The sequence below is a fragment of the Echinops telfairi genome, unplaced genomic scaffold (genome assembly GCF_000313985.2).
Source record: "Echinops telfairi isolate 266 unplaced genomic scaffold, ASM31398v2 ScPeMD7_7458;HRSCAF=8496, whole genome shotgun sequence".
NCBI classification, from domain to species: Eukaryota; Metazoa; Chordata; class Mammalia; order Afrosoricida; family Tenrecidae; genus Echinops; species Echinops telfairi.
The window spans coordinates 7,401,861-7,412,708 of record NW_022111358.1 but is presented as its reverse complement, the minus strand read 5'-3'; the positions used below and the strand labels follow the sequence as shown (position 1 = coordinate 7,412,708).

The 10,848-nt window shown below is 45.4% G+C and overlaps 1 pseudogene; it reads left to right on the top strand.

Moving 5' to 3' along the window:
- The window catches only part of LOC101660564, a 4,284-nt pseudogene extending 3,530 nt beyond the window's left edge, over window positions 1-754 (top strand).
- The last annotated feature ends 10,094 nt before the right edge of the window (window positions 755-10,848 follow it).

The following is a 10,848-nucleotide window of genomic DNA, read 5'->3' as shown; positions in this document are numbered from 1 at the left end:
CACATCCTGGCCCCAGAGTCCATCGTTTGTCTTCCCTTGGGACCTCCTTGCTCTGCTTCCCTGCCATCTTTTAATTTAGGCTTGGAATCACCCTATTTTCATTTCACCACACACAAAACTGATTCCACCAACCTGTTTGGGTGGTAAACTACTGTGGTTAGGAATGCATGTTTGGGAGATGAAACAAGATATTTGAAGAGTCGGCCCACAGCTTCTATTGGGTCAGTGGCATGAAGCACTTAACCTGTGTCCCCTGTCTCCTCCAGGTAACTGCCTCATTCAGGTCAGTCCACCCCCCAACCCAACCTGGTCGTGAGGCTCCTGCAGCATTTCTGCAGCAGTCAGGTGGTGCAGGGGCTCAGCTATAACTCCAAACAGCTGGGCTTCCCCACAGCCAGCTTTCCTGAACAAGCAGCAGATGATCTTTCAGCTGATGTGTCCACTGAGATGTATTATGGTGGGGCCAGTGTTGGCAGTGGAGATGCCCATGAGATGGTGAGCACAGGGTGTCGTGGGAAAAGTCCATGGAAACAGTCCTTCCAAGGAGACTCCCATGGGGGAAAGCCTCAGTGTGGCCACCCTTGCCTGCCTGAGACCAGAAAGGGACCTTGATTCTTTAGGGTCACTTCTTTCAGCAATTCAAGAAGACAAGGAGGAAGCTACGAAAGGACTGGATTTGCCAGAACACCTGACACTCAAAGCAGATAATTTCGTCCAGGTTCCTAAAAGCAAAATAGTGCATGGTCACTGCTGAAAATCTTATTTATTCACTCATGTGGGAAACAGAAGGATTTCTTCCAAGCTGTCTCCCCCAAGTATATGCCAAACTTAGCTGCTTGCAAATGACTGTACACTTGGAGATCATCAGAAGTAAATCAGGGGTTATTCTCCCTAAGGGTTATCAGCCATCTAGAACAAGCAGTCACCACTGTTATCCCACAACAAGTAGGGCCCACTCCCTTCTGATAAGGATAGTAGTTGTCTATTTCCTTGTAAGAGACCCCAGAGAGGTCAAGCCCACCCAAGGGTGGCCAAGGTTAGGCCCCCATCATGAATCTAGGGTCTGCCCTTCTTGTCACATGTATACCTCTAGTTCCTCCCCTTCCTATCATGTGTACAGCCCTAGCTCATCCCCTTCCTGTTACTCCTGTGCCCATTGTACATCCCCTTCCTATAATGTGTATGCCTATTGTACTGCCCCTTCCTGTGACGTGTAATCACGCCCCCCTAAGTAGATATAACCCTGCGTTAGCAATTAATGGGGTCCTCCAGCCACCTGCCGGGTCCCTGCCCCACCTTGCATCGGCCCACGTTGTGCGTGGACCTGGCTGGTAAGATCATGGCCGTCCAGGAGGTGAGCATGCTACCATGAATGTGTCTGACTCCATTATTCCAATCTCTCTTCTGTCTCTCATGCTCTCAATGACTTTAATATAATCTTTATATATATCTCAACCGTACAATTGTGCTAACTAAACCCATGATTAGTGGTGGGGGGCTGGCACCCCCATCCAACCCCACACTCCTAGTGTTTCACTCTTTATAACTGCAGTCTCATCTTGGTTATTGTGTTAGTCTGGGTAGACTAGAGAAACAAATCCACAGAAACTCATATGTAAGAGCGTTTTATATAAAGGGTAAGTGTACATTAAGAAAGCATCCCAACCCAGTACTATCCAAGCCTGTAAATCCAATATTAGCCCATATGTCTGACACCAATAAAATCATTTCGGTGTTGGCAACATTTCTCTCTCCTTTTAAAAGTAGATACTCTTATTCTTGATTTAGGCTCCTTTTTCTTTGAATGGATTGTATCAGTTTTTGTCAATTTAGTATCTCTAACAATGGTATACTCAGACAAAGCAATGAGTTTGTCTGCTGATACTTCCAACTTCCCAGTATGGACAGTGGGTACCATATAGCTCTCAATTGCAAATGGGGGGCGGAAGACTTCATCTTTAGGGTTCCTCAAAATCGAAGTGAACAACAACAACAATTTATTGCTAGAAAGTTGATCTGACTCACAGCAGCCTTAGAGGGCAAAGTAAAACTCCCTTGTGAGCTTCCAACACTGTAAATCTTCATGGGAGCCTCATCTTTCTCCCTCAGTGCAGCACGTAGTTTTGAACTGCCTGCCTTTTGGTTAGCAGCACAGCACATATCCCACTACACCACCAGGGTTCCTTAAATGAACAAGTAGCCATTTATTTATTTATACATACCAGTGTCATGTCGTACACTGTCTCCCGCCAGGGAAATTATTCAAAGAGCCAATTAAACGATAAATAATTTATTTTTTATGCCATTGAATAGTCCTTTTGAGCAAATCTAAACTCTGCGCATACATAAACGTAACTGTGATTTAACACCATCTGAATAGTGCTTATAGCTTGGAGAAAAGGCGTACATCATAAAGTTTCACTTAAGTAAGCTTCATCTTATGCATTTTTTACTCCCAGCAGTGTATTTGTGGGGGGGGGGGGGTGTGATTGGAGTCCTTTGTTTATTTACATTGGCATACATTTAAAATCTTTGGGCCTTTAAGAAATGATTTTTTTAATAAAAAATTAATCAATTAAATAAATTAAAAAGAAATTAAAATTACATATTGTTTGAGGCTCCTGAAATGGTATGTTCCATCATCATTCACTGAAGCAGCAGATCTGGGGTCAGAGACAACATGCAGAAGGTGATTTTAAAGGTGAAAAGTCACAAATCGGGTCTTCTCTTACTCAGACTTAATGGCTTAAACTGACTTTCAGGAAATAGTGACAAAGTACATGGAGAAAGGGCTCCATGCTTGAAAGCAAGACGCACTAGTGGTGTCATGAGGCGAAGTGCAAACCAAACGCGTAGGGCGGGAAAGCAGATTCGCATGTGCGTGGTGGGTTTGTAACGTGTGCACCAACCTGCTGCCGATTCCATCCTCCTTGTGCAAGTTCTTCGCGGATTTATCGTTGCCTTGCATTGGGTTAAGCAGCCGGTGCATTTGAGAATCTCAGTGACTGTTTAGAAGTTAAGGGATGCTGTTGCATCCATATTCTTAAAAGTCTCACATTAAGGGAGGTGGGGGGGAAATGAGGAGCTGATACCAAGGGCTCAAGTAGAAAGAAAATGTTTTGAGAATGATGACGGCAACAAATGTACAAATGTGCTTGACACAATGGACAGATGGATGGATTGTGATAAGACTTGTATGAGCCCCCAATAAAATGATTTTTTTTAAAGTCTCCCATTAAGGAGTTACTCTAAGAAAGTACAGTTGTTGCCACTTGACTAGCCAGAATATTTTCTTTGTAATCATTTTCTGGGAGGCTCTTACAGTTCTTATCACCATCCATCCGTCCATCCATTGTGTCAAGCACATTGGTACATTTGTTGCCATCATCATTTTCCAAACATTTTCTTTTTACTTGAGCCCTGGGTATCATGTCCCCCTCTTCCCCAAGCCTGAATCTTTTCAAGCTTGGAAGTAAATCCTGACTCTATGAAAGACCACCGACAAGAGGGATATGAGGAAGCGTCCTCTGTGGAAGTGGGCATGGCGTTTCCTTCCGGCTGCAGGGAGGGTTTTGTGATGGGAAGAAGCTCCTGGAGTTGGTAGCAAGGCTTTGTTTCTTGATCTGAGTAGCAGTGACAAAAATATTTACCTTGTAATCATCCATTCAGCTGGACATGTATTTTGTGCAGTTCCCTTGACCCGTTGTTATGATACTATGGGATGAAAGGGCACCATGGGGCAGACAGATAGATTCCTCCAACATGGTCATGACCTTATGTCATTGTAAACCCCCCCACACACACACACCCCCGAGTATATGCAGGCCCGTGACTTGCTTTTAACCAAGGGAATATAGCAAAAGCAACAGGACATATGAGTGTACTGGCACATGATCACATCACAGAAGATGGTAATGTCCATTTGGCTAGGAGAGTCTGTCTTCCATGCCAGCTTTGAGCAGCAAGACAGTCGTGCTGCCCAGGTTCATGTGGTAAGGAACAGAGGGCAGCCTCCAAAGGACAGTCAGACACCAGCCCCTCGCTTCCACAGTCCACAAGGCACTGACGGACTGCCACCAACAGCCGTGCACCCTGGGAAGCAGAGCCTCCTCCAGGCACACTGAGATGAGACTTTAGCCCCACAAGGCACCTTGACTGCAGTTTGTGAGACTCTGAAGCAGAAAACTCAGCTAAATCGTGCTTACTCCTGCTTGAATCTCTGTGAGAGAAATGGGGGCAGTCTTAAGGTACGAAACGTGTAGTAATGTGGTTACACACCAATCGAAGGGAATATAGGCCCCTTAACTTCCAAAGGAGAGTTCTTGAGTCTGATTCCCACCCTGTTTGAAGGCAGGAAAGGAGACCAGGAAACGACTGTGTGTTAGCACGAGAGGGGTCTGTACCCCTCTACAGGCTCTATAACGGTGAGTTTCTAGGAATGCAATCAGCATGGTTGGCAGTTCAAAACCACCAGCAGCCCCTCAGGAGAAAGACTAGGCTTTCTACTCCCATGGACAATTCCAGTTTCAGAAACCCACAGGGGGTGGCTATGAGTCAGCATTGGCTTGATGGCAGCGAGTTTCGTTTTTCAGTTTAAGCCATATTCCTGGAGGAGCCCTGGTGGTGTACTGGTTATGAATCGGGCTGCGATCCCCAAGGTCAGCTCGTTCCAAACCATGGCTTCACTGGGGCTTTCTACTCGCGCAGAATAAGAGCCTCAGAACCTCCTAGGGGCAGTTCTGCCCTGGCCTATAGGGTCACTATGAATTGGCATCAACTCAATGACAGTAAGTTTGCTTTTTGAGTCGTCTTCCACCAAGCCTTCTGAATCTCGGCCGTGGAAGATTCAGCTCTTGCTTTCTACAACCATTATAAAATTGCTTTATAAGACTTGTCCTCCTCTGATACTAGCCACCTTCTGTCGACTTTTAGTAGAAAGGGTTGCTTGTGATTTTCCAGTGAAAATTGTATACTTCCCGATGAAGAACTACATCTTAGACACTGTACAGAGTCCCTGTGGTCTATTGAATGGTGGGTGGGAGGGCCTGCAGACCGGCCTTGCTGGCTCAGTGGTAGAAGTCTTGCCCTCCACTCAGGAAGCCCAGGTTCCAGTTCTGGCCTTTGCATCTCCTGTGCAGCCACCAGCCACTTGTGTGGAAGCTTGAGTGTTGCTATGATGCTGAACAGACCAAGAAGAAAGACCTAGAGACTTGGTGAGGAAAAATCAGCCAATGGAAACGCTGTGGATCACAGCAGGCCCATCCCTTTGTGAACGGAGAGCTGGGGACCAATTGGATGACTGCGAAAGGCAACAACAGCCTAGCAATCCCTCTTCCAGGCACTTTCCACACCTCCATTCATTCATTCCTCCTAACAATCCTATGAGGGAGGCACTATGATCCTCTTCATACACAGGTGAGGAAATTGAGGCTCACAAGCGCCATTTGGCTTTTTATAGCATCACTCTCAGGCGTTCAAACCTGTAACTAACTCATCCCTAATGTGCAATCTGGAATTGCTCTCTTTGGTGAGGTGTGTGCTGTTAGCTGGTATTAATAATTCCGTGGCCTTGTGTGGCCTTCGGGCCGGATGCGCCACAAGACATTAAGTCATTTGTCCAAGATTACACAGCGAGTGAACAAGAGATGATGAGATTTTAAGCCCAAGCAGACTGACCCCAGGATTCACATTCATAAGACCTGCTCCATGGGAGAGCAGTTAGAATGGGCAGGTGGCTGTAAGCGGCCACCCAGCATGGAAGCTCAAAGGTTGCCAATGACTCTAGGCACTGGGGTCCTCAGGGGTGTCACTTCATCTGGAATATGGGAGTCCTCAACTTGCCTTCCTATTATCATCTAGTCCCTTGTGGAGAGGAACCTGGACTGAGGGAAGTCAGCTTGAGAGCAGCAGCCAAGGATGGGCCTAGCAGCAGGGAGGTGGAAACAGCCTGTCTTCCACACAAGTGCCCCGCTCGCTGCAGTAGGTCAAAGCCAAGTTCTTAGCAAACCCTATACTTTTGGGTTAAGCACACTGAGAGGCCTTCGTAGGGTGGCCAGCTCAGGCAGTGGGCAAGAAGAGGTAGATGGGGGCTCCAGGAATCAAGACACTGAGGAATCCAGGCATCCAGGGGAACAGCGCCACCCAAATAGGTGAACAGAGGGTATCCAAACACTGATCTTGTCTGCCTGGTCTTTAGCGTACTTTTCAGTCCCAGGGATGGACTCCAGGCCGTGTTGTCTTTTTTTTTAAAAAAAGAAGTCTGTTTCCCTTGGCCAATTCCAATAGTTAAAAAAAATTTTTTTTAATCATTTTATTGGGGGCCCATACAACTCTTATCACAATCCATTCATCCATAGTATCAAGAACATTTGTACATTTGTTGCCCTCATCATTCTCAAAACATTTGCTCTCCACTTAAGCCCCTGGCATCAGCACCTCATTTTTTCCCTCCCTCCCTGCTCCCCTCTCCCTCACCACCACTTGATAATTTATAAATTATTATTTTGTCATAGCTTGCACTGTCCGACATCTCCCTTCACTTACTTTTCTGTTGTCTTTCCCCCAGGGAAGAAGTTATATGTAGATCCTTGTAATTGGTTCCCCCTTTCCACCCCACCCTTCCGGTATCGCCACTCTCACCACTGGTCCTGAAGTGATCCTCTGTCCTGGATTCCCTGTGTTTCCAGTTCCTATCTGTACCAGTGTACATCCTCTGGTCTAGCCAGATTTGTAAAGTAGAATTGGGATCATGATAGTGGGGGAAAGCGGAAGCATTTAGGAACTGGAGGAAAGTTGTGTATTTCATTGTTGCTGCATTGCATCCTGACTGGCCGTCTCCTCCCTGCGATCCTTCTGTAAGGGATGTCCAGTTGCCTACAGATGGGCTTTGGGTCCCCAGTCCACACTCCCCCTCATTCACAATGATAATGATTTTTTGTTCTGATGATGCCTGATACCTGATTCCTTCAACACCTTATGATCAGGCTGATGTGCTTCTTCCATGTGGGAGTTGTTACTTCTGAGCTAGATGTCCGCTTGTTTACCTTCAAGCCTTTAAGACCCCAGATGCTATATCTTTTGATAGCCGGGCACCATCAGCTTTCTTCGCCACATTTGCTTATGTACCCATTTTTCTTCAGTGATCGTATGTGGGAGGTGAGCACACAATGATATGATTTTTTTGTTCTTTGATGCCTGATAACTGATCCTTTCAGCACCTCGTGATCACACAGCCTGGTGTGCTTCTTCCATGTGGGCTTTGTTGCTTCTGAGCTAGATGGACGCTTGTTTTCCTTCAAGCCTTTAAGACCCCAGATGCTATATCTTTTGATAGCCAGGCACCATCAGCTTTCTTCACCACATTTGCTTGTGCACCTGCTTTGTCTTCAGCAATTGTGTCAGGAAGGTGAGCATCATGGAATGCCAGTCTAATAGAACAAAGTTGTGGGGAGAGGAGGGCCCCCCCACAAATCATCATCACAGGTCCGGTAGGTGCAATTGTACAGCAATAAATAAGTAGAGATTATAGTAAAGTCATAGAGAGCATGAGAGGTAGAGGAGAGATTGGAATAATGGCGTTAGACACAATTCATGGTTCCATGCTCACCTCAGCCCCACTTGGTGGTCCTCATGGGGGGAGCCCGGCCTTGAGAGCAGGAGAGACTCCATTTTATTGCTAACCAAGGGTTATATCTGCTTAGGGGGGACATGATTACAGGTAACCACACATCACAGGAAGGGGTATACAATGGGCATACACATCATAGGAAAGGGATGTATGATAGGCATAAGTTTGACAGGAAGGGGATGAGCTAGGGGTGTGCCCATAGGAATGTGAAGGTCTAGGGATATACATGTGACAAGATGGGCAGACACTAGATTCATGATGGTGGCCTAACCTTGGTCATCCTTGGGCGGGTTTGACCTCTCTGGGTTCTCCTACAAGGAAACAGATGACTACTATCCTTATCAGAAGGGAGTGGGCCCTACTTGTTGTGGGATAAACAGTAGTGTCTGCTTGCTCTAGATGGCTGATAGGTCTTAGAATAACCACTGATCTACTCCTTATGACCTCCAAGTTTATAGTCATTTGCAAGCAGCTAAGTTTGGCATATATATGGGGGAGACAACTTGAGAGAAATCCTTCTGTTCCCACACAAAGTGTTCTTGCATTGAGGGAGTACTTGAGTGGAGGCCCAATGCCTATTTGCTACCTTAATACTAAATGTATACATATATGCACATAGACCTATTTCCAAATCCTCAAATATAAATGCATTTACATATGTACATTCCTTTATTTAGACCTCTATAAATGCCCTTTGCCTTCTAGCTCTTTCCTCTGTTTCCTTTTACTTTCCTCTTGTCCCACTATCATGTTCAGCCTTCATTAGGGTTTCAGTAATTCCTCTCCTTTACATTACCCTTGGTCACACCCTACCAGGCATCCTACACCCTCCTCCCCAGCGATTTGGATCACTTGTTCCCTTGTCCCTGGGTTTGTTAACACCACTTCCTTTCCCCCTCTCCCATATCCCCCTGGGAACTGCCGGTCCCACTGTTTTCTCCTCCAGATTGTTCATCCAGCCTATCTTATTAAGACAGACCCACAGAGATAATAACATGCACAAAAACAAGACAGAGCAAAACCAAGTAACAAAATAAAACAAAACAACAAGCCAATGACAAAAAAACAAAATAAAACAACAACAAGCCAATAAAAAAAAAACAAAGCAAATCACAACAAGAAAGCAAAGTTTGTAGTTAGTTCAAGGACTGTTTGTTGATCTTTAGGAGTGTTTTCCAGTCTAGTCTGTTTGGGCGCCAAGCCCTGGCCCCAAAGTCTATTTTTGGTCTTCCCTGGGGACTTCGTTGCTCTCCTCCCCTTGCTGTTCTGTTGCACACCCTTAGTATTTTGCTCGGTGTGGTGGATCAGATCGGGTGGAATTCCCACACTGTGTCTCCAGTGTTGTCCCCTGTAGGGCTCTGGGTCAGTGAGGGATGTCATGTCTCACAGGGGGGCTGGCCATGTGGTCTTCTCCGTGGATTGGCTGCTCTGAGTGGGAACATTGTCCTCCAGGCTTAGTTAAAACTTTTAAGAACAGATATTTACACCACAACTCTGTTTAAGTAGAATTGTTCTGAATAAACTTAAAAAATAACCACCCAGTGAGTCAATTCCAACCCATAGCAACCTGCCAGGGTACCTGCCCCTAACACATTATCAAGGGTCCAGTAGGCACAATTGTACAGTGATAAGTAAAGATTATAGTAAAGTCATAGAGAGCATGAGAGATAGAAGAGAGATTGAAGTAATGGAGTCAGACACATTTCATGGTAGCAGTGCTCACCTCAGCCCCGCTTGGTGGTCCACATGGAGACAGAGAGAGGGAAGGGAAGGAGGACAAGGGGAAAGGGAACAGGGAAGTGAGGACATGAGAGGAGAGGGGGAGCCAATGAGAGGCCAGGGAGGAGCCGAGAGCGGGAGCTCTTTATTGCTAACCCAGGCCTACATATATATATTTGGGGCAGTGCAAGCCCACTAATTACAGGTAAAGACATACGTCACAGGGAGGGGTTGCACCATAGGTTATACAATAATGAAAGGGGGTGGTCTAGGGGCATACACACATTAGGAAGAGGAGGGATTGGGGGTATGCAAGTGACAAGATGGGCGGATCCTAGATTCAGGATGGCAGCCTAACTTGATGTCACTGAGCAGTTTGAAGTGTTCTCTGGGTCTCCATAGGAACCATTATCAGTAGGGTACACCCCACCTACAGGAACCAAGCTAATGGTCACAAGCCTCAGGGAGAAGTAGCCTGTTATCCATAACAGCAGGGAGCGGGCCCCCTGCTGTCTGGAGACTGATCACCCTCAGGGAGGATGCCTGCAAGCATCTGACCTCCCCCCATATGCTAGCAAAAAGCCCCTAATGCTTGGTGTGTCTTTGGGGGAGACAAAGCTGGGGGAAAATCTCTTTATAATCCCACAGCAACCCTATTCCAGGGTATAATTCTATATAGGAGCAGACAGCCTCATCTTTCTCCCACGGAATGGCGGATAGGTTTGAACCACCAACCTTGTGGTTAGTAGCCCAGTGCTCCTTTGCATAAGCTTACTTCCCAATAAGTAAATGTAAACTACTAGTCATCACCGCTTCTGAGCAAAGTTGTGCCAAAATGGCTCTCAAAACTTTAAATTCCCAGGGAAGAGTAACAGCAATGCAAATTCCTGGATTGCCCAGATATGTTGATTCAATAGCCTGAGACTGGGCCCTGGAAGCTGCCTGATACTCAATGCCCTGAGCAAATTGCTTGGCAGAAATGAAAGGGCTAGCTTGAAGAATAATTAATCTATTGTAGGTTTCTTCTGGAAGCTTCAGGGAATGATGTTTGGGGGGGAATAGGACTTTATCTAAATCTGACATTTAAAAAATATTCGTAACTGGCCCACATTTTAATTTTAAAAATTGGAAAAAATTTAAATTTAAAAAAAGAAAAAAATGGAATTGTATATGTGTGGATTATGTTCCAATAAAACTGGAAAAAATGTCAGATGAAGAACCATATTGTACGTGCTAAGACATTCATAAGAAAAATAATTTTCTTCCTTGCATTTACTTAAAGTATTAAAAAGGTGCACTTAAATAATCATAGAAGCTGATAACTTTCCCCAAGAGAATTCGTTTCTTCTGTTCAATAAGAAACATTTTAGCCCCCAATAAAATGATTTAAAAATAAATTAATTAAATTTTTAAAAAGAAACATCTTAGAAATGTGATAACAGGGATGTCTCTGAGCTGATGCTTTCGATGTAAATCATATCATTTCAATAACGTGAGCACAG